The sequence below is a fragment of the Perna viridis genome, chromosome 12 (assembly GCF_037379345.1).
Source record: "Perna viridis isolate PV_CMFRI_1.1 ecotype Kerala chromosome 12, ASM3737934v1, whole genome shotgun sequence".
In the NCBI taxonomy this organism is placed as follows: Eukaryota; Metazoa; Mollusca; class Bivalvia; order Mytilida; family Mytilidae; genus Perna; species Perna viridis.
This window is the reverse complement of record NC_142456.1, coordinates 3,601,362-3,624,585: the sequence shown is the minus strand read 5'-3', so window position 1 is coordinate 3,624,585 and position 23,224 is coordinate 3,601,362. Positions and strand designations below refer to the sequence as shown.

Genomic DNA, 23,224 nt, shown 5'->3' with positions numbered 1-23,224 from the left:
TTGCCGCAAATGTACCATTGAGTAACTACATTTTTCCGAGATAGGGGTCATTTATTTTCCAAAATTAGTGTTACTCTGGTTTCTCTTCAAACCCACGAATATATCTTTCGCCTTTTACTAAAGATATCCGTGGAGAGGAACAATTAATGAGTCTATAGACAATTTCTCTGTGCCCACTTCTGTGGGAATCATAACATTAATATAAAGTTTGTTCCTCTTAAATTTTACTTTCAGGTAAACCATCAGTGCAAGTAAACGAAGTGCAATGCTAATCGTGAATATATTTTTTTCAAAGTGGGTGCGGTGGTAAAATATAAAGCTGCAATGTGGTGTTCAATGTGTACCTGTATCGTACATTGTATTCATTGACTTAACTTACATGACGACTGTTGCCTTTGAGCTGCGTAACTGGTTCTCTCCGATTCCTCTCCTAGCACAGGCTATTGCTAATCGTTAGAAATCATTAGCACTTAACAGGTCCCTGGAAAAGCGACGGATATTCGATGTAGTTGTCCGTCAGGTTCTTCTCTCCTAGCACAGGCTAGTGCTAATTGATATTTAAACACCAGCACATAGCAAGTACCAGGAAAGATTTCCGACTTTAGTCCCATGTCCTGTGTCGTCTTCTCTGATCACTGTCTGGCTAATTATCCGAATGCATACTATACATATCGCCGTTCCCGTGTCATCTTGAGTTGAGCATCCGCTTGTTTTCACAACTGCATGTCATGATTGGAGTCGTGCATGCTAAACAAGTCCCAAGCCCGCGTGGCGCTAGCTATCCAAACAATATTGTTATGTTTTAATGACAAGTTTTAATTATTTTGATTTCAATGTAATATGTGCGTTTCTTTTTCCTCATCTCCTACTTAAATGCAACTTTAAGGGAAAAAAATAATATCAAAACTTTACTTTAATCTTATTTCAATGTATTTTGTTTTCGGCCTGTGTGAGTAAAAAGCGCGTTTGAATTTCGCGAATGCAGTAAGACTAAAGGAATATGAATTTGTTTACTGCCAAGTTTATTCGCATTGTTTATTCGCGAAGTACTAGTTAGTGGAGCTGGTGTTGGACAGTCGCGAATGTAGTATATGTTTATTTGAACGAATTCTTTTTCTTCTTCCTCTTCGCTGCGTTTGTACACAGTAGATTTTGTTCTTGTTTTTGTCGTGAAAGACATGTTTTAAAAGTGATAGTGACAAAATTTTTAATTTGCATTGGAATTGAACTGAAATTCGTGTAATGAATCGCAGTACGTCGTTTTGTGATCAAACGTCTACTGAACGTTGTACATGTTTCTATGTCAAGTACCAATTTTGGGTTTGTTATATGAATTTTGAAACTTTTTTCTTTATTTCCCATGATAAATTTCAGGAGAATTACGTTTCAAAGAATTTAAGCAAAAATTTTTGTTTTGATCTGAGTAAGAAGTGAAAACTTTGCAAATTTGTTGCCGCAAATGTACCATTGAGTAACTACATTTTTCCGAGATAGGGGTCATTTATTTTCCAAAATTAGTGTTACTCTGGTTTCTCTTCAAACCCACGAATATATCTTTCGCCTTTTACTAAAGATATCCGTGGAGAGGAACAATTAATGAGTCTATAGACAATTTCTCTGTGCCCACTTCTGTGTGAATCATAACATTAATATAAAGTTTGTTCCTCTTAAATTTTACTTTCAGGTAAACCATCAGTGCAAGTAAACGAAGTGCAATGCTAATCGTGAATATATTTTTTTCAAAGTGGGTGCGGTGGTAAAATATAAAGCTGGAATGTGGTGTTCAATGTGTACCTGTATCGTACATTGTATTCATTGACTTAACTTACATGACGACTGTTGCCTTTGAGCTGCGTAACTGGTTCTCTCCGATTCCTCTCCTAGCACAGGCTATTGCTAATCGTTAGAAATCATTAGCACTTAACAGGTCCCTGGAAAAGCGACGGATATTCGATGTAGTTGTCCGTCAGGTTCTTCTCTCCTAGCACAGGCTAGTGCTAATTGATATTTAAACACCAGCACATAGCAAGTACCAGGAAAGATTTCCGACTTTAGTCCCATGTCCTGTGTCGTCTTCTCTGACCACTGTCTGGCTAATTATCCGAATGCATACTATACATATCGCCGTTCCCGTGTCATCTTGAGTTGAGCATCCGCTTGTTTTCACAACTGCATGTCATGATTGGAGTCGTGCATGCTAAACAAGTCACAAGCCCGCGTGGCGCTAGCTATCCAAACAATATTGTTATGTTTTAATGACAAGTTTTAATTATTTTGATTTCAATGTAATATGTGCGTTTCTTTTTCCTCATCTCCTACTTAAATGCAACTTTAAGAGAAAAAAATAATATCAAAACTTTACTTTAATCTTATTTCAATGTATTTTGTTTTCGGCCTGTGTGAGTAAAAAGCGCGTTTGAATTTCGCGAATGCAGTAAGACTAAAGGAATATGAATTTGTTTACTGCCAAGTTTATTCGCATTGTTTATTCGCGAAGTACTAGTTAGTGGAGCTGGTGTTGGACAGTCGCGAATGTAGTATATGTTTATTTGAACGAATTCTTTTTCTTCTTCCTCTTCGCTGCGTTTGTACACAGTAGATTTTGTTCTTGTTTTTGTCGTGAAAGACATGTTTTAAAAGTGATAGTGACAAAATTTTTAATTTGCATTGGAATTGAACTGAAATTCGTGTAATGAATCGCAGTACGTCGTTTTGTGATCAAACGTCTACTGAACGTTGTACATGTTTCTATGTCAAGTACCAATTTTGGGTTTGTTATATGAATTTTGAAACTTTTTTCTTTATTTCCCATGATAAATTTCAGGAGAATTACGTTTCAAAGAATCTAAGCAAAAATTTTTGTTTTGATCTGAGTAAGTAGTGAAAACTTTGCAAATTTGTTGCCGCAAATGTACCATTGAGTAACTACATTTTTCCGAGATAGGGGTCATTTATTTTCCAAAATTAGTGTTACTCTGGTTTCTCTTCAAACCCACGAATATATCTTTCGCCTTTTACTAAAGATATCCGTGGAGAGGAACAATTAATGAGTCTATAGACAATTTCTCTGTGCCCACTTCTGTGGGAATCATAACATTAATATAAAGTTTGTTCCTCTTAAATTTTACTTTCAGGTAAACCATCAGTGCAAGTAAACGAAGTGCAATGCTAATCGTGAATATATTTTTTTCAAAGTGGGTGCGGTGGTAAAATATAAAGCTGCAATGTGGTGTTCAATGTGTACTGTATCGTACATTGTATTCATTGACTTAACTTACATGACGACTGTTGCCTTTGAGCTGCGTAACTGGTTCTCTCCGATTCCTCTCCTAGCACAGGCTATTGCTAATCGTTAGAAATCATTAGCACTTAACAGGTCCCTGGAAAAGCGACGGATATTCGATGTAGTTGTCCGTCAGGTTCTTCTCTCCTAGCACAGGCTAGTGCTAATTGATATTTAAACACCAGCACATAGCAAGTACCAGGAAAGATTTCCGACTTTAGTCCCATGTCCTGTGTCGTCTTCTCTGACCACTGTCTGGCTAATTATCCGAATGCATACTATACATATCGCCGTTCCCGTGTCATCTTGAGTTGAGCATCCGCTTGTTTTCACAACTGCATGTCATGATTGGAGTCGTGCATGCTAAACAAGTCCCAAGCCCGCGTGGCGCTAGCTATCCAAACAATATTGTTATGTTTTAATGACAAGTTTTAATTATTTTGATTTCAATGTAATATGTGCGTTTCTTTTTCCTCATCTCCTACTTAAATGCAACTTTAAGAGAAAAAAATAATATCAAAACTTTACTTTAATCTTATTTCAATGTATTTTGTTTTCGGCCTGTGTGAGTAAAAAGCGCGTTTGAATTTCGCGAATGCAGTAAGACTAAAGGAATATGAATTTGTTTACTGCCAAGTTTATTCGCATTGTTTATTCGCGAAGTACTAGTTAGTGGAGCTGGTGTTGGACAGTCGCGAATGTAGTATATGTTTATTTGAACGAATTCTTTTTCTTCTTCCTCTTCGCTGCGTTTGTACACAGTAGATTTTGTTCTTGTTTTTGTCGTGAAAGACATGTTTTAAAAGTGATAGTGACAAAATTTTTAATTTGCATTGGAATTGAACTGAAATTCGTGTAATGAATCGCAGTACGTCGTTTTGTGATCAAACGTCTACTGAACGTTGTACATGTTTCTATGTCAAGTACCAATTTTGGGTTTGTTATATGAATTTTGAAACTTTTTTCTTTATTTCCCATGATAAATTTCAGGAGAATTACGTTTCAAAGAATTTAAGCAAAAATTTTTGTTTTGATCTGAGTAAGAAGTGAAAACTTTGCAAATTTGTTGCCGCAAATGTACCATTGAGTAACTACATTTTTCCGAGATAGGGGTCATTTATTTTCCAAAATTAGTGTTACTCTGGTTTCTCTTCAAACCCACGAATATATCTTTCGCCTTTTACTAAAGATATCCGTGGAGAGGAACAATTAATGAGTCTATAGACAATTTCTCTGTGCCCACTTCTGTGGGAATCATAACATTAATATAAAGTTTGTTCCTCTTAAATTTTACTTTCAGGTAAACCATCAGTGCAAGTAAACGAAGTGCAATGCTAATCGTGAATATATTTTTTTCAAAGTGGGTGCGGTGGTAAAATATAAAGCTGGAATGTGGTGTTCAATGTGTACCTGTATCGTACATTGTATTCATTGACTTAACTTACATGACGACTGTTGCCTTTGAGCTGCGTAACTGGTTCTCTCCGATTCCTCTCCTAGCACAGGCTATTGCTAATCGTTAGAAATCATTAGCACTTAACAGGTCCCTGGAAAAGCGACGGATATTCGATGTAGTTGTCCGTCAGGTTCTTCTCTCCTAGCACAGGCTAGTGCTAATTGATATTTAAACACCAGCACATAGCAAGTACCAGGAAAGATTTCCGACTTTAGTCCCATGTCCTGTGTCGTCTTCTCTGACCACTGTCTGGCTAATTATCCGAATGCATACTATACATATCGCCGTTCCCGTGTCATCTTGAGTTGAGCATCCGCTTGTTTTCACAACTGCATGTCATGATTGGAGTCGTGCATGCTAAACAAGTCACAAGCCCGCGTGGCGCTAGCTATCCAAACAATATTGTTATGTTTTAATGACAAGTTTTAATTATTTTGATTTCAATGTAATATGTGCGTTTCTTTTTCCTCATCTCCTACTTAAATGCAACTTTAAGAGAAAAAAATAATATCAAAACTTTACTTTAATCTTATTTCAATGTATTTTGTTTTCGGCCTGTGTGAGTAAAAAGCGCGTTTGAATTTCGCGAATGCAGTAAGACTAAAGGAATATGAATTTGTTTACTGCCAAGTTTATTCGCATTGTTTATTCGCGAAGTACTAGTTAGTGGAGCTGGTGTTGGACAGTCGCGAATGTAGTATATGTTTATTTGAACGAATTCTTTTTCTTCTTCCTCTTCGCTGCGTTTGTACACAGTAGATTTTGTTCTTGTTTTTGTCGTGAAAGACATGTTTTAAAAGTGATAGTGACAAAATTTTTAATTTGCATTGGAATTGAACTGAAATTCGTGTAATGAATCGCAGTACGTCGTTTTGTGATCAAACGTCTACTGAACGTTGTACATGTTTCTATGTCAAGTACCAATTTTGGGTTTGTTATATGAATTTTGAAACTTTTTTCTTTATTTCCCATGATAAATTTCAGGAGAATTACGTTTCAAAGAATCTAAGCAAAAATTTTTGTTTTGATCTGAGTAAGTAGTGAAAACTTTGCAAATTTGTTGCCGCAAATGTACCATTGAGTAACTACATTTTTCCGAGATAGGGGTCATTTATTTTCCAAAATTAGTGTTACTCTGGTTTCTCTTCAAACCCACGAATATATCTTTCGCCTTTTACTAAAGATATCCGTGGAGAGGAACAATTAATGAGTCTATAGACAATTTCTCTGTGCCCACTTCTGTGGGAATCATAACATTAATATAAAGTTTGTTCCTCTTAAATTTTACTTTCAGGTAAACCATCAGTGCAAGTAAACGAAGTGCAATGCTAATCGTGAATATATTTTTTTCAAAGTGGGTGCGGTGGTAAAATATAAAGCTGCAATGTGGTGTTCAATGTGTACTGTATCGTACATTGTATTCATTGACTTAACTTACATGACGACTGTTGCCTTTGAGCTGCGTAACTGGTTCTCTCCGATTCCTCTCCTAGCACAGGCTATTGCTAATCGTTAGAAATCATTAGCACTTAACAGGTCCCTGGAAAAGCGACGGATATTCGATGTAGTTGTCCGTCAGGTTCTTCTCTCCTAGCACAGGCTAGTGCTAATTGATATTTAAACACCAGCACATAGCAAGTACCAGGAAAGATTTCCGACTTTAGTCCCATGTCCTGTGTCGTCTTCTCTGACCACTGTCTGGCTAATTATCCGAATGCATACTATACATATCGCCGTTCCCGTGTCATCTTGAGTTGAGCATCCGCTTGTTTTCACAACTGCATGTCATGATTGGAGTCGTGCATGCTAAACAAGTCACAAGCCCGCGTGGCGCTAGCTATCCAAACAATATTGTTATGTTTTAATGACAAGTTTTAATTATTTTGATTTCAATGTAATATGTGCGTTTCTTTTTCCTCATCTCCTACTTAAATGCAACTTTAAGAGAAAAAAATAATATCAAAACTTTACTTTAATCTTATTTCAATGTATTTTGTTTTCGGCCTGTGTGAGTAAAAAGCGCGTTTGAATTTCGCGAATGCAGTAAGACTAAAGGAATATGAATTTGTTTACTGCCAAGTTTATTCGCATTGTTTATTCGCGAAGTACTAGTTAGTGGAGCTGGTGTTGGACAGTCGCGAATGTAGTATATGTTTATTTGAACGAATTCTTTTTCTTCTTCCTCTTCGCTGCGTTTGTACACAGTAGATTTTGTTCTTGTTTTTGTCGTGAAAGACATGTTTTAAAAGTGATAGTGACAAAATTTTTAATTTGCATTGGAATTGAACTGAAATTCGTGTAATGAATCGCAGTACGTCGTTTTGTGATCAAACGTCTACTGAACGTTGTACATGTTTCTATGTCAAGTACCAATTTTGGGTTTGTTATATGAATTTTGAAACTTTTTTCTTTATTTCCCATGATAAATTTCAGGAGAATTACGTTTCAAAGAATTTAAGCAAAAATTTTTGTTTTGATCTGAGTAAGTAGTGAAAACTTTGCAAATTTGTTGCCGCAAATGTACCATTGAGTAACTACATTTTTCCGAGATAGGGGTCATTTATTTTCCAAAATTAGTGTTACTCTGGTTTCTCTTCAAACCCACGAATATATCTTTCGCCTTTTACTAAAGATATCCGTGGAGAGGAACAATTAATGAGTCTATAGACAATTTCTCTGTGCCCACTTCTGTGTGAATCATAACATTAATATAAAGTTTGTTCCTCTTAAATTTTACTTTCAGGTAAACCATCAGTGCAAGTAAACGAAGTGCAATGCTAATCGTGAATATATTTTTTTCAAAGTGGGTGCGGTGGTAAAATATAAAGCTGCAATGTGGTGTTCAATGTGTACCTGTATCGTACATTGTATTCATTGACTTAACTTACATGACGACTGTTGCCTTTGAGCTGCGTAACTGGTTCTCTCCGATTCCTCTCCTAGCACAGGCTAGTGCTAATCGTTAGAAATCATTAGCACTTAAGAGGTCCCTGGAAAAGCGACGGATATTCGATGTAGTTGTCCGTCAGGTTCTTCTCTCCTAGCACAGGCTAGTGCTAATTGATATTTAAACACCAGCACATAGCAAGTACCAGGAAAGATTTCCGACTTTAGTCCCATGTCCTGTGTCGTCTTCTCTGATCACTGTCTGGCTAACTATCCGAATGCATACTATACATATCGCCGTTCCCGTGTCATCTTGAGTTGAGCATCCGCTTGTTTTCACAACTGCATGTCATGATTGGAGTCGTGCATGCTAAACAAGTCCCAAGCCCGCGTGGCGCTAGCTATCCAAACAATATTGTTATGTTTTAATGACAAGTTTTAATTATTTTGATTTCAATGTAATATGTGCGTTTCTTTTTCCTCATCTCCTACTTAAATGCAACTTTAAGAGAAAAAAATAATATCAAAACTTTACTTTAATCTTATTTCAATGTATTTTGTTTTCGGCCTGTGTGAGTAAAAAGCGCGTTTGAATTTCGCGAATGCAGTAAGACTAAAGGAATATGAATTTGTTTACTGCCAAGTTTATTCGCATTGTTTATTCGCGAAGTACTAGTTAGTGGAGCTGGTGTTGGACAGTCGCGAATGTAGTATATGTTTATTTGAACGAATTCTTTTTCTTCTTCCTCTTCGCTGCGTTTGTACACAGTAGATTTTGTTCTTGTTTTTGTCGTGAAAGACATGTTTTAAAAGTGATAGTGACAAAATTTTTAATTTGCATTGGAATTGAACTGAAATTCGTGTAATGAATCGCAGTACGTCGTTTTGTGATCAAACGTCTACTGAACGTTGTACATGTTTCTATGTCAAGTACCAATTTTGGGTTTGTTATATGAATTTTGAAACTTTTTTCTTTATTTCCCATGATAAATTTCAGGAGAATTACGTTTCAAAGAATTTAAGCAAAAATTTTTGTTTTGATCTGAGTAAGAAGTGAAAACTTTGCAAATTTGTTGCCGCAAATGTACCATTGAGTAACTACATTTTTCCGAGATAGGGGTCATTTATTTTCCAAAATTAGTGTTACTCTGGTTTCTCTTCAAACCCACGAATATATCTTTCGCCTTTTACTAAAGATATCCGTGGAGAGGAACAATTAATGAGTCTATAGACAATTTCTCTGTGCCCACTTCTGTGGGAATCATAACATTAATATAAAGTTTGTTCCCCTTAAATTTTACTTTCAGGTAAACCATCAGTGCAAGTAAACGAAGTGCAATGCTAATCGTGAATATATTTTTTTCAAAGTGGGTGCGGTGGTAAAATATAAAGCTGCAATGTGGTGTTCAATGTGTACCTGTATCGTACATTGTATTCATTGACTTAACTTACATGACGACTGTTGCCTTTGAGCTGCGTAACTGGTTCTCTCCGATTCCTCTCCAAGCACAGGCTAGTGCTAATCGTTAGAAATCATTAGCACTTAACAGGTCCCTGGAAAAGCGACGGATATTCGATGTAGTTGTCCGTCAGGTTCTTCTCTCCTAGCACAGGCTAGTGCTAATTGATATTTAAACACCAGCACATAGCAAGTACCAGGAAAGATTTCCGACTTTAGTCCCATGTCCTGTGTCGTCTTCTCTGATCACTGTCTGGCTAATTATCCGAATGCATACTATACATATCGCCGTTCCCGTGTCATCTTGAGTTGAGCATCCGCTTGTTTTCACAACTGCATGTCATGATTGGAGTCGTGTATGCTAAACAAGTCCCAAGCCCGCGTGGCGCTAGCTATCCAAACAATATTGTTATGTTTTAATGACAAGTTTTAATTATTTTGATTTCAATGTGACATGTACGTTTCTTTTTCCTCATCTCCTACTTAAATGCAACTTTAAGAGAAAAAAAATAATATCAAAACTTTACTTTAATCTTATTTCAATGTATTTTGTTTTCGGCCTGTGTGAGTAAAAAGCGCGTTTGAATTTCGCGAATGCAGTAAGACTAAAGGAATATGAATTTGTTTACTGCCAAGTTTATTCGCATTGTTTATTCGCGAAGTACTAGTTAGTGGAGCTGGTGTTGGACAGTCGCGAATGTAGTATATGTTTATTTGAACGAATTCTTTTTCTTCTTCCTCTTCGCTGCGTTTGTACACAGTAGATTTTGTTCTTGTTTTTGTCGTGAAAGACATGTTTTAAAAGTGATAGTGACAAAATTTTTAATTTGCATTGGAATTGAACTGAAATTCGTGTAATGAATCGCAGTACGTCGTTTTGTGATCAAACGTCTACTGAACGGTGTACATGTTTCTATGTCAAGTACCAATTTTGGGTTTGTTATATGAATTTTGAAACTTTTTTCTTTATTTCCCATGATAAATTTCAGGAGAATTACGTTTCAAAGAATTTAAGCAAAAATTTTTGTTTTGATCTGAGTAAGTAGTGAAAACTTTGCAAATTTGTTGCCGCAAATGTACCATTGAGTAACTACATTTTTCCGAGATAGGGGTCATTTATTTTCCAAAATTAGTGTTACTCTGGTTTCTCTTCAAACCCACGAATATATCTTTCGCCTTTTACTAAAGATATCCGTGGAGAGGAACAATTAATGAGTCTATAGACAATTTCTCTGTGCCCACTTCTGTGGGAATCATAACAATAATATAAAGTTTGTTCCTCTTAAATTTTACTTTCAGGTAAACCATCAGTGCAAGTAAACGAAGTGCAATGCAAATCGCGAATATATTTTTTTCAAAGTGGGTGCGGTGGTAAAATATAAAGCTGCAATGTGGTGTTCAATGTGTACCTGTATCGTACATTGTATTCATTGACTTAACTTACATGACGACTGTTGCCTTTGAGCTGCGTAACTGGTTCTCTCCGATTCCTCTCCTAGCACAGGCTAGTGCTAATCGTTAGAAATCATTAGCACTTAAGAGGTCCCTGGAAAAGCGACGGATATTCGATGTAGTTGTCCGTCAGGTTCTTCTCTCCTAGCACAGGCTAGTGCTAATTGATATTTAAACACCAGCACATAGCAAGTACCAGGAAAGATTTCCGACTTTAGTCCCATGTCCTGTGTCGTCTTCTCTGATCACTGTCTGGCTAACTATCCGAATGCATACTATACATATCGCCGTTCCCGTGTCATCTTGAGTTGAGCATCCGCTTGTTTTCACAACTGCATGTCATGATTGGAGTCGTGCATGCTAAACAAGTCCCAAGCCCGCGTGGCGCTAGCTATCCAAACAATATTGTTATGTTTTAATGACAAGTTTTAATTATTTTGATTTCAATGTAATATGTGCGTTTCTTTTTCCTCATCTCCTACTTAAATGCAACTTTAAGAGAAAAAAATAATATCAAAACTTTACTTTAATCTTATTTCAATGTATTTTGTTTTCGGCCTGTGTGAGTAAAAAGCGCGTTTGAATTTCGCGAATGCAGTAAGACTAAAGGAATATGAATTTGTTTACTGCCAAGTTTATTCGCATTGTTTATTCGCGAAGTACTAGTTAGTGGAGCTGGTGTTGGACAGTCGCGAATGTAGTATATGTTTATTTGAACGAATTCTTTTTCTTCTTCCTCTTCGCTGCGTTTGTACACAGTAGATTTTGTTCTTGTTTTTGTCGTGAAAGACATGTTTTAAAAGTGATAGTGACAAAATTTTTAATTTGCATTGGAATTGAACTGAAATTCGTGTAATGAATCGCAGTACGTCGTTTTGTGATCAAACGTCTACTGAACGTTGTACATGTTTCTATGTCAAGTACCAATTTTGGGTTTGTTATATGAATTTTGAAACTTTTTTCTTTATTTCCCATGATAAATTTCAGGAGAATTACGTTTCAAAGAATTTAAGCAAAAATTTTTGTTTTGATCTGAGTAAGTAGTGAAAACTTTGCAAATTTGTTGCCGCAAATGTACCATTGAGTAACTACATTTTTCCGAGATAGGGGTCATTTATTTTCCAAAATTAGTGTTACTCTGGTTTCTCTTCAAACCCACGAATATATCTTTCGCCTTTTACTAAAGATATCCGTGGAGAGGAACAATTAATGAGTCTATAGACAATTTCTCTGTGCCCACTTCTGTGGGAATCATAACATTAATATAAAGTTTGTTCCTCTTAAATTTTACTTTCAGGTAAACCATCAGTGCAAGTAAACGAAGTGCAATGCTAATCGTGAATATATTTTTTTCAAAGTGGGTGCGGTGGTAAAATATAAAGCTGCAATGTGGTGTTCAATGTGTACCTGTATCGTACATTGTATTCATTGACTTAACTTACATGACGACTGTTGCCTTTGAGCTGCGTAACTGGTTCTCTCCGATTCCTCTCCAAGCACAGGCTAGTGCTAATCGTTAGAAATCATTAGCACTTAACAGGTCCCTGGAAAAGCGACGGATATTCGATGTAGTTGTCCGTCAGGTTCTTCTCTCCTAGCACAGGCTAGTGCTAATTGATATTTAAACACCAGCACATAGCAAGTACCAGGAAAGATTTCCGACTTTAGTCCCATGTCCTGTGTCGTCTTCTCTGATCACTGTCTGGCTAATTATCCGAATGCATACTATACATATCGCCGTTCCCGTGTCATCTTGAGTTGAGCATCCGCTTGTTTTCACAACTGCATGTCATGATTGGAGTCGTGCATGCTAAACAAGTCCCAAGCCCGCGTGGCGCTAGCTATCCAAACAATATTGTTATGTTTTAATGACAAGTTTTAATTATTTTGATTTCAATGTAATATGTGCGTTTCTTTTTCCTCATCTCCTACTTAAATGCAACTTTAAGAGAAAAAAATAATATCAAAACTTTACTTTAATCTTATTTCAATGTATTTTGTTTTCGGCCTGTGTGAGTAAAAAGCGCGTTTGAATTTCGCGAATGCAGTAAGACTAAAGGAATATGAATTTGTTTACTGCCAAGTTTATTCGCATTGTTTATTCGCGAAGTACTAGTTAGTGGAGCTGGTGTTGGACAGTCGCGAATGTAGTATATGTTTATTTGAACGAATTCTTTTTCTTCTTCCTCTTCGCTGCGTTTGTACACAGTAGATTTTGTTCTTGTTTTTGTCGTGAAAGACATGTTTTAAAAGTGATAGTGACAAAATTTTTAATTTGCATTGGAATTGAACTGAAATTCGTGTAATGAATCGCAGTACGTCGTTTTGTGATCAAACGTCTACTGAACGTTGTACATGTTTCTATGTCAAGTACCAATTTTGGGTTTGTTATGTGAATTTTGAAACTTTTTTCTTTATTTCCCATGATAAATTTCAGGAGAATTACGTTTCAAAGAATTTAAGCAAAAATTTTTGTTTTGATCTGAGTAAGTAGTGAAAACTTTGCAAATTTGTTGCCGCAAATGTACCATTGAGTAACTACATTTTTCCGAGATAGGGGTCATTTATTTTCCAAAATTAGTGTTACTCTGGTTTCTCTTCAAACCCACGAATATATCTTTCGCCTTTTACTAAAGATATCCGTGGAGAGGAACAATTAATGAGTCTATAGACAATTTCTCTGTGCCCACTTCTGTGGGAATCATAACATTAATATAAAGTTTGTTCCTCTTAAATTTTACTTTCAGGTAAACCATCAGTGCAAGTAAACGAAGTGCAATGCTAATCGTGAATATATTTTTTTCAAAGTGGGTGCGGTGGTAAAATATAAAGCTGCAATGTGGTGTTCAATGTGTACCTGTATCGTACATTGTATTCATTGACTTAACTTACATGACGACTGTTGCCTTTGAGCTGCGTAACTGGTTCTCTCCGATTCCTCTCCAAGCACAGGCTAGTGCTAATCGTTAGAAATCATTAGCACTTAAGAGGTCCCTGGAAAAGCGACGGATATTCGATGTAGTTGTCCGTCAGGTTCTTCTCTCCTAGCACAGGCTAGTGCTAATTGATATTTAAACACCAGCACATAGCAAGTACCAGGAAAGATTTCCGACTTTAGTCCCATGTCCTGTGTCGTCTTCTCTGATCACTGTCTGGCTAACTATCCGAATGCATACTATACATATCGCCGTTCCCGTGTCATCTTGAGTTGAGCATCCGCTTGTTTTCACAACTGCATGTCATGATTGGAGTCGTGCATGCTAAACAAGTCCCAAGCCCGCGTGGCGCTAGCTATCCAAACAATATTGTTATGTTTTAATGACAAGTTTTAATTATTTTGATTTCAATGTAATATGTGCGTTTCTTTTTCCTCATCTCCTACTTAAATGCAACTTTAAGAGAAAAAAATAATATCAAAACTTTACTTTAATCTTATTTCAATGTATTTTGTTTTCGGCCTGTGTGAGTAAAAAGCGCGTTTGAATTTCGCGAATGCAGTAAGACTAAAGGAATATGAATTTGTTTACTGCCAAGTTTATTCGCATTGTTTATTCGCGAAGTACTAGTTAGTGGAGCTGGTGTTGGACAGTCGCGAATGTAGTATATGTTTATTTGAACGAATTCTTTTTCTTCTTCCTCTTCGCTGCGTTTGTACACAGTAGATTTTGTTCTTGTTTTTGTCGTGAAAGACATGTTTTAAAAGTGATAGTGACAAAATTTTTAATTTGCATTGGAATTGAACTGAAATTCGTGTAATGAATCGCAGTACGTCGTTTTGTGATCAAACGTCTACTGAACGTTGTACATGTTTCTATGTCAAGTACCAATTTTGGGTTTGTTATGTGAATTTTGAAACTTTTTTCTTTATTTCCCATGATAAATTTCAGGAGAATTACGTTTCAAAGAATTTAAGCAAAAATTTTTGTTTTGATCTGAGTAAGTAGTGAAAACTTTGCAAATTTGTTGCCGCAAATGTACCATTGAGTAACTACATTTTTCCGAGATAGGGGTCATTTATTTTCCAAAATTAGTGTTACTCTGGTTTCTCTTCAAACCCACGAATATATCTTTCGCCTTTTACTAAAGATATCCGTGGAGAGGAACAATTAATGAGTCTATAGACAATTTCTCTGTGCCCACTTCTGTGGGAATCATAACATTAATATAAAGTTTGTTCCTCTTAAATTTTACTTTCAGGTAAACCATCAGTGCAAGTAAACGAAGTGCAATGCTAATCGTGAATATATTTTTTTCAAAGTGGGTGCGGTGGTAAAATATAAAGCTGCAATGTGGTGTTCAATGTGTACCTGTATCGTACATTGTATTCATTGACTTAACTTACATGACGACTGTTGCCTTTGAGCTGCGTAACTGGTTCTCTCCGATTCCTCTCCTAGCACAGGCTAGTGCTAATCGTTAGAAATCATTAGCACTTAAGAGGTCCCTGGAAAAGCGACGGATATTCGATGTAGTTGTCCGTCAGGTTCTTCTCTCCTAGCACAGGCTAGTGCTAATTGATATTTAAACACCAGCACATAGCAAGTACCAGGAAAGATTTCCGACTTTAGTCCCATGTCCTGTGTCGTCTTCTCTGATCACTGTCTGGCTAACTATCCGAATGCATACTATACATATCGCCGTTCCCGTGTCATCTTGAGTTGAGCATCCGCTTGTTTTCACAACTGCATGTCATGATTGGAGTCGTGCATGCTAAACAAGTCCCAAGCCCGCGTGGCGCTAGCTATCCAAACAATATTGTTATGTTTTAATGACAAGTTTTAATTATTTTGATTTCAATGTGACATGTACGTTTCTTTTTCCTCATCTCCTACTTAAATGCAACTTTAAGAGAAAAAAAATAATATCAAAACTTTACTTTAATCTTATTTCAATGTATTTTGTTTTCGGCCTGTGTGAGTAAAAAGCGCGTTTGAATTTCGCGAATGCAGTAAGACTAAAGGAATATGAATTTGTTTACTGCCAAGTTTATTCGCATTGTTTATTCGCGAAGTACTAGTTAGTGGAGCTGGTGTTGGACAGTCGCGAATGTAGTATATGTTTATTTGAACGAATTCTTTTTCTTCTTCCTCTTCGCTGCGTTTGTACACAGTAGATTTTGTTCTTGTTTTTGTCGTGAAAGACATGTTTTAAAAGTGATAGTGACAAAATTTTTAATTTGCATTGGAATTGAACTGAAATTCGTGTAATGAATCGCAGTACGTCGTTTTGTGATCAAACGTCTACTGAACGTTGTACATGTTTCTATGTCAAGTACCAATTTTGGGTTTGTTATATGAATTTTGAAACTTTTTTCTTTATTTCCCATGATAAATTTCAGGAGAATTACGTTTCAAAGAATTTAAGCAAAAATTTTTGTTTTGATCTGAGTAAGTAGTGAAAACTTTGCAAATTTGTTGCCGCAAATGTACCATTGAGTAACTACATTTTTCCGAGATAGGGGTCATTTATTTTCCAAAATTAGTGTTACTCTGGTTTCTCTTCAAACCCACGAATATATCTTTCGCCTTTTACTAAAGATATCCGTGGAGAGGAACAATTAATGAGTCTATAGACAATTTCTCTGTGCCCACTTCTGTGGGAATCATAACATTAATATAAAGTTTGTTCCTCTTAAATTTTACTTTCAGGTAAACCATCAGTGCAAGTAAACGAAGTGCAATGCTAATCGTGAATATATTTTTTTCAAAGTGGGTGCGGTGGTAAAATATAAAGCTGCAATGTGGTGTTCAATGTGTACCTGTATCGTACATTGTATTCATTGACTTAACTTACATGACGACTGTTGCCTTTGAGCTGCGTAACTGGTTCTCTCCGATTCCTCTCCAAGCACAGGCTAGTGCTAATCGTTAGAAATCATTAGCACTTAAGAGGTCCCTGGAAAAGCGACGGATATTCGATGTAGTTGTCCGTCAGGTTCTTCTCTCCTAGCACAGGCTAGTGCTAATTGATATTTAAACACCAGCACATAGCAAGTACCAGGAAAGATTTCCGACTTTAGTCCCATGTCCTGTGTCGTCTTCTCTGATCACTGTCTGGCTAATTATCCGAATGCATACTATACATATCGCCGTTCCCGTGTCATCTTGAGTTGAGCATCCGCTTGTTTTCACAACTGCATGTCATGATTGGAGTCGTGCATGCTAAACAAGTCCCAAGCCCGCGTGGCGCTAGCTATCCAAACAATATTGTTATGTTTTAATGACAAGTTTTAATTATTTTGATTTCAATGTAATATGTGCGTTTCTTTTTCCTCATCTCCTACTTAAATGCAACTTTAAGGGAAAAAAATAATATCAAAACTTTACTTTAATCTTATTTCAATGTATTTTGTTTTCGGCCTGTGTGAGTAAAAAGCGCGTTTGAATTTCGCGAATGCAGTAAGACTAAAGGAATATGAATTTGTTTACTGCAAAGTTTATTCGCATTGTTTATTCGCGAAGTACTAGTTAGTGGAGCTGGTGTTGGACAGTCGCGAATGTAGTATATGTTTATTTGAACGAATTCTTTTTCTTCTTCCTCTTCGCTGCGTTTGTACACAGTAGATTTTGTTCTTGTTTTTGTCGTAAAAGACATGTTTTAAAAGTGATAGTGACAAAATTTTTAATTTGCATTGGAATTGAACTGAAATTCGTGTAATGAATCGCAGTACGTCGTTTTGTGATCAAACGTCTACTGAACGTTGTACATGTTTCTATGTCAAGTACCAATTTTGGGTTTGTTATATGAATTTTGAAACTTTTTTCTTTATTTCCCATGATAAATTTCAGGAGAATTACGTTTCAAAGAATTTAAGCAAAAATTTTTGTTTTGATCTGAGTAAGAAGTGAAAACTTTGCAAATTTGTTGCCGCAAATGTACCATTGAGTAACTACATTTTTCCGAGATAGGGGTCATTTATTTTCCAAAATTAGTGTTACTCTGGTTTCTCTTCAAACCCACGAATATATCTTTCGCCTTTTACTAAAGATCTCGTGGAGAGGAACAATTAATGAGTCTATAGACAATTTCTCTGTGCCCACTTCTGTGGGAATCATAACATTAATATAAAGTTTGTTCCTCTTAAATTTTACTTTCAGGTAAACCATCAGTGCAAGTAAACGAAGTGCAATGCTAATCGTGAATATATTTTTTTCAAAGTGGGTGCGGTGGTAAAATATAAAGCTGCAATGTGGTGTTCAATGTGTACCTGTATCGTACATTGTATTCATTGACTTAACTTACATGACGACTGTTGCCTTTGAGCTGCGTAACTGGTTCTCTCCGATTCCTTTCCAAGCACAGGCTAGTGCTAATCGTTAGAAATCATTAGCACTTAAGAGGTCCCTGGAAAAGCGACGGATATTCGATGTAGTTGTCCGTCAGGTTCTTCTCTCCTAGCACAGGCTAGTGCTAATTGATATTTAAACACCAGCACATAGCAAGTACCAGGAAAGATTTCCGACTTTAGTCCCATGTCCTGTGTCGTCTTCTCTGATCACTGTCTGGCTAATTATCCGAATGCATACTATACATATCGCCGTTCCCGTGTCATCTTGAGTTGAGCATCCGCTTGTTTTCACAACTGCATGTCATGATTGGAGTCGTGCATGCTAAACAAGTCCCAAGCCCGCGTGGCGCTAGCTATCCAAACAATATTGTTATGTTTTAATGACAAGTTTTAATTATTTTGATTTCAATGTGACATGTACGTTTCTTTTTCCTCATCTCCTACTTAAATGCAACTTTAAGAGAAAAAAAATAATATCAAAACTTTACTTTAATCTTATTTCAATGTATTTTGTTTTCGGCCTGTGTGAGTAAAAAGCGCGTTTGAATTTCGCGAATGCAGTAAGACTAAAGGAATATGAATTTGTTTACTGCCAAGTTTATTCGCATTGTTTATTCGCGAAGTACTAGTTAGTGGAGCTGGTGTTGGACAGTCGCGAATGTAGTATATGTTTATTTGAACGAATTCTTTTTCTTCTTCCTCTTCGCTGCGTTTGTACACAGTAGATTTTGTTCTTGTTTTTGTCGTGAAAGACATGTTTTAAAAGTGATAGTGACAAAATTTTTAATTTGCATTGGAATTGAACTGAAATTCGTGTAATGAATCGCAGTACGTCGTTTTGTGATCAAACGTCTACTGAACGTTGTACATGTTTCTATGTCAAGTACCAATTTTGGGTTTGTTATATGAATTTTGAAACTTTTTTCTTTATTTCCCATGATAAATTTCAGGAGAATTACGTTTCAAAGAATTTAAGCAAAAATTTTTGTTTTGATCTGAGTAAGTAGTGAAAACTTTGCAAATTTGTTGCCGCAAATGTACCATTGAGTAACTACATTTTTCCGAGATAGGGGTCATTTATTTTCCAAAATTAGTGTTACTCTGGTTTCTCTTCAAACCCACGAATATATCTTTCGCCTTTTACTAAAGATATCCGTGGAGAGGAACAATTAATGAGTCTATAGACAATTTCTCTGTGCCCACTTCTGTGTGAATCATAACATTAATATAAAGTTTGTTCCTCTTAAATTTTACTTTCAGGTAAACCATCAGTGCAAGTAAACGAAGTGCAATGCTAATCGTGAATATATTTTTTTCAAAGTGGGTGCGGTGGTAAAATATAAAGCTGCAATGTGGTGTTCAATGTGTACCTGTATCGTACATTGTATTCATTGACTTAACTTACATGACGACTGTTGCCTTTGAGCTGCGTAACTGGTTCTCTCCGATTCCTTTCCAAGCACAGGCTAGTGCTAATCGTTAGAAATCATTAGCACTTAACAGGTCCCTGGAAAAGCGACGGATATTCGATGTAGTTGTCCGTCAGGTTCTTCTCTCCTAGCACAGGCTAGTGCTAATTGATATTTAAACACCAGCACATAGCAAGTACCAGGAAAGATTTCCGACTTTAGTCCCATGTCCTGTGTCGTCTTCTCTGATCACTGTCTGGCTAATTATCCGAATGCATACTATACATATCGCCGTTCCCGTGTCATCTTGAGTTGAGCATCCGCTTGTTTTCACAACTGCATGTCATGATTGGAGTCGTGCATGCTAAACAAGTCCCAAGCCCGCGTGGCGCTAGCTATCCAAACAATATTGTTATGTTTTAATGACAAGTTTTAATTATTTTGATTTCAATGTAATATGTGCGTTTCTTTTTCCTCATCTCCTACTTAAATGCAACTTTAAGAGAAAAAAATAATATCAAAACTTTACTTTAATCTTATTTCAATGTATTTTGTTTTCGGCCTGTGTGAGTAAAAAGCGCGTTTGAGAAAAGGAGAGTTACAGTCCTTGATCTGCTAAGGTGTATTGAGGATAGCTCCGACAAAACTTGATTTATTACAAATTCAATTGAACGTTGTTTATCCAGATTTGTTCTGGAAGTTCCTAAGACATTAACGTTTACACGTAAATGCATTTTGATACATTAGAAGGCAGTATTTTGATTGTAAAATAACTTTTTTCGTTGAACGAAACAACAATAACAAACATGGAGGCGTCCTATTCTGATGTTGCGAGAACAGACACTAACGCTAGTGGTGATAAAAAAGTTGATGACGGCCCTAATTCTGTGAAACCAATTTTCGTAAAAGACAGTGATATATTTGGTTCTGTAATTCCCAAAAAAGAATCTTTTGTCACACATGTTGAAATATACAAGGCTATCGGCGAAGTAGTAGACCCATGTACAATCAAAGGTATCCAACGTATTCGTCGTATGTGGCGTATATATATGGACAACCAGGAAGGTCGTTTGTCTTTGTTAACAAAGGGCATTGCGCTGAGGGGCAAGCAAATAAACATTCACACACACAATCCAAACAACCCTTTGACTGCAAACCTGGCCATAATGAAAGTTATAGTGAAAGGGGTCCCTCTTAGTGCTGATGATGGCATTATTAAAAGAACAATAGAACTTAAAGGGGTAAAAGTGGATTTCATAACAAGAGCACATATCAGAGTTGATGGGAGACTCACTAACTGTGAAAATGGAGACAGGATCCTATTGTGTAAAACCTTTATAGAACCTCTACCTAAATTCATGAAAATGGGGAGATACAGTGCTATAGTCTTACACAGTGGCCAGTCTACAGACAGTAATTCAAATGAGTCAAATGTTAAAACATGCAATAAATGCTTTGAAACTGGGCATATGATTGTAGAATGTCCAAATGATTGGAAATGTAAAAGGTGTAATGAATCAGGGCACAGACAAATGGATTGTCCAGAAGCATTAACACCAGAAATGTTTAGTGACAATGAAGGTAAAGATGATGATGATGATGATGTTGAATTAAGTGAAAATGAAAATGATCATAATGATAGTACAAAAGCTGATGAGCCTGAGATACAACAAGAACAATGTGAACAACAAAAAAGAACAATAAAACAACAACAGACAATGAAACAACAGCAGAAAGAAAAAGGGGGTCAACAGTCAAATGGACAGGCCTTTGGGCAATCTGACAAGACACCCTATCAACAAGAAAAACCAAGAACTGGGAGAAATCAAAACACTTCCAAAAAAAATGAAAAGTCTGTTTCTTTTGTTAAATCTCAAGGTACAATCGACGCTTCTGTAAACACTCCAGAAAGTAGAAATCAACATGGTAAGGGTAGAAACAAAAATCAACACACTCCTCCAACACCTGAGGAGAGGGACAAAGGTAAAAAAGCAAATAAAGGTTAATTACTATGTAATAGTGTAATTTTAATTAAACCCCCCCAAAAAAAAAACTTTAAAAAAAGATAAAAATGGTATGTAAAAACAAGCTCTTCAAAAGAGTAAACATTGAATTGTGTTTTTGTGAAAAGATAATGATTCTTTTCTTAAAGTTTGTTGTATTGAATTTAATTGTGATGTATATTTCACATAGAGATGATATTAATATTTGTGTGAAGGATTCTAATATAAAGAAAATCAAAACTTGTTTTAGTTTTTCTTTTGTATGCAATACATCTTTAATGTTGTGTAACACTATAATTAAGTTGTACCGTACAGGCACTTACTTTATTACGTTGTTACAAACTATGAAAAAATGTAAAACAATACAAGGTTCTAATGTAAAATCAAAATATTTAATAGAAAGTGGTAATAACAGAGTTGCCAAAATAGAATTAATTATGTCAAACTATGTAGCTGATTTAATTTACAAAAACTGTGAAATGAGTTTTACCAACAATAGCTTGTTAAATAATTCGTTTACAAACAAAAACGAAAGAATAAAATATGTCAAGATCACATATCCTATTTATGTTTACAAACGTTTATTAAAACAGCTGAAGTTTGTTTACGTTTTATTTTGGATTTTACCAATTCTATTTTTAGCACTAGACAAACTATATTTGGGTTTTTGTTTATACCGTTTTATAGTATGTATGTACGACACTGTCCATTTAAATTCTGATTTAAGACCAAATTTTGGAAATTTACTTATCACTTCATATTTCATTCGATCTATAAGTGGTTACAACAATTGTCTCAATCGGTGTTTTCATAACATCTTATACGTGTACTTGCATATGTTACACGATGTCTGCAAAAAATATTTGCTAGCTTATACTGAAGAAACTTATAAAATCGAGAAATACTCACAGTATTTTATCCGTTTGTGTCTCGAGCTCCACGTCTTTGTAGGGTTTGCTGTCTCGGTGCGTTTCAAAGAACACACTGATAATTTTTATCCCGTTTTGAGTAAGGAAACACTTGTTCAATCCAAATTCATCACATTTTGTTCCAAAGTTTTCATCTTACAGCTATCTTTCACAAAATACGCAATTGTCACAACTTACATTTTTTATATTTCTCAGGCTAATACCCATTGTCACTTCAGAACAATAATTTTCCCACTTTTTACGGATGTTAATGTTATTTTAGATGAAAAAAAGTGAATATCCAGGTAAAATAGCACACGCTCTTGACCACATGTTTTGTGTCTATCATTATAAAGCTTTGACCCAGACAAGGTCAATAGGTGCTATCAGGTCACGTACACTTTACCCAATGTTTGTACCCGTTTTAAGTGTGTTGTGTAACTATATCTGTGTCATCGTTTGTGTAAAGTTTTTTGTTTGTGTAAATGTTAATAAATGTTATATTGATATATATGTATTTAATATAAAAATTATTATCACTATTTACAATGGGATCTGAAAATGTATTAAATCTAAATACTTTAAATGTAAACGGTTTGAAATGTAGAAATAAACGGAATAGAGTTTTTGAATGGATTAAATCACAAAAGTGTTCGATTTGCTTTTTACAGGAAACACATTTTGATATTAATATTGAAAAAGAAATGTTGAAATACGACGAATTTAAAGTTTATTGCAGTAATGCAACAACAAACAGGTGTGGTGTTGCAATAGTAATTAAAAAATCATTAAATCATAAAATTATTGATACATTTTCAGATGAGGAAGGTAGGATCATTTTGATTAATATTGAAATAGATAATTGTATATTCTCTTTATTATCTTTATATGCGCCTAATTGTAAAACTAGTAGAAATGCATTTTTTAAAAAAGTAAATAGTATGCTTAAAGAACATGGGATTGGAATTCCTATATTGGGGGGTGATTTTAACGATAATTTCAAAAGTATTGATAGGAAAAGTATTAGAGTAGGGACACAAAATAACCAACCAGTTAATAGTCTTAAAGTTTTAATAAAAG

General features: G+C 35.7%; 14 non-coding genes across 14 annotated transcripts; all 14 read left to right on the top strand.

Annotated features, from left to right (window-relative positions):
- The first annotated feature begins 70 nt into the window (after positions 1-70).
- LOC148600810 (U5 spliceosomal RNA) lies at positions 71-188 on the top strand. Its single transcript, XR_015917489.1, has one exon. It is a non-coding gene; the product is annotated as a U5 spliceosomal RNA (small nuclear RNA).
- A 1,332-nt stretch (positions 189-1,520) lies between these two features.
- On the top strand, positions 1,521-1,640 carry LOC148600809 (U5 spliceosomal RNA). Its single transcript, XR_015917450.1, has one exon. It is a non-coding gene; the product is annotated as a U5 spliceosomal RNA (small nuclear RNA).
- A 1,330-nt stretch (positions 1,641-2,970) lies between these two features.
- Positions 2,971-3,088, top strand: LOC148600808 (U5 spliceosomal RNA). The gene has a single exon (XR_015917477.1). It is a non-coding gene; the product is annotated as a U5 spliceosomal RNA (small nuclear RNA).
- A 1,331-nt stretch (positions 3,089-4,419) lies between these two features.
- Positions 4,420-4,537, top strand: LOC148600807 (U5 spliceosomal RNA). Its single transcript, XR_015917466.1, has one exon. It is a non-coding gene; the product is annotated as a U5 spliceosomal RNA (small nuclear RNA).
- Positions 4,538-5,869: 1,332 nt separating this feature from the next.
- LOC148600806 (U5 spliceosomal RNA) lies at positions 5,870-5,987 on the top strand. The gene has a single exon (XR_015917456.1). It is a non-coding gene; the product is annotated as a U5 spliceosomal RNA (small nuclear RNA).
- Positions 5,988-7,318: 1,331 nt separating this feature from the next.
- LOC148600805 (U5 spliceosomal RNA) lies at positions 7,319-7,438 on the top strand. Its single transcript, XR_015917449.1, has one exon. It is a non-coding gene; the product is annotated as a U5 spliceosomal RNA (small nuclear RNA).
- A 1,330-nt stretch (positions 7,439-8,768) lies between these two features.
- LOC148600804 (U5 spliceosomal RNA) lies at positions 8,769-8,886 on the top strand. Its single transcript, XR_015917445.1, has one exon. It is a non-coding gene; the product is annotated as a U5 spliceosomal RNA (small nuclear RNA).
- Positions 8,887-10,219: 1,333 nt separating this feature from the next.
- LOC148600803 (U5 spliceosomal RNA) lies at positions 10,220-10,337 on the top strand. The gene has a single exon (XR_015917434.1). It is a non-coding gene; the product is annotated as a U5 spliceosomal RNA (small nuclear RNA).
- Positions 10,338-11,669: 1,332 nt separating this feature from the next.
- LOC148600802 (U5 spliceosomal RNA) lies at positions 11,670-11,787 on the top strand. The gene has a single exon (XR_015917422.1). It is a non-coding gene; the product is annotated as a U5 spliceosomal RNA (small nuclear RNA).
- A 1,332-nt stretch (positions 11,788-13,119) lies between these two features.
- LOC148600801 (U5 spliceosomal RNA) lies at positions 13,120-13,237 on the top strand. Its single transcript, XR_015917411.1, has one exon. It is a non-coding gene; the product is annotated as a U5 spliceosomal RNA (small nuclear RNA).
- Positions 13,238-14,569: 1,332 nt separating this feature from the next.
- LOC148600800 (U5 spliceosomal RNA) lies at positions 14,570-14,687 on the top strand. Its single transcript, XR_015917400.1, has one exon. It is a non-coding gene; the product is annotated as a U5 spliceosomal RNA (small nuclear RNA).
- Positions 14,688-16,020: 1,333 nt separating this feature from the next.
- On the top strand, positions 16,021-16,138 carry LOC148600799 (U5 spliceosomal RNA). Its single transcript, XR_015917566.1, has one exon. It is a non-coding gene; the product is annotated as a U5 spliceosomal RNA (small nuclear RNA).
- A 1,332-nt stretch (positions 16,139-17,470) lies between these two features.
- LOC148600798 (U5 spliceosomal RNA) lies at positions 17,471-17,587 on the top strand. Its single transcript, XR_015917458.1, has one exon. It is a non-coding gene; the product is annotated as a U5 spliceosomal RNA (small nuclear RNA).
- Positions 17,588-18,920: 1,333 nt separating this feature from the next.
- On the top strand, positions 18,921-19,040 carry LOC148600797 (U5 spliceosomal RNA). Its single transcript, XR_015917448.1, has one exon. It is a non-coding gene; the product is annotated as a U5 spliceosomal RNA (small nuclear RNA).
- The last annotated feature ends 4,184 nt before the right edge of the window (positions 19,041-23,224 follow it).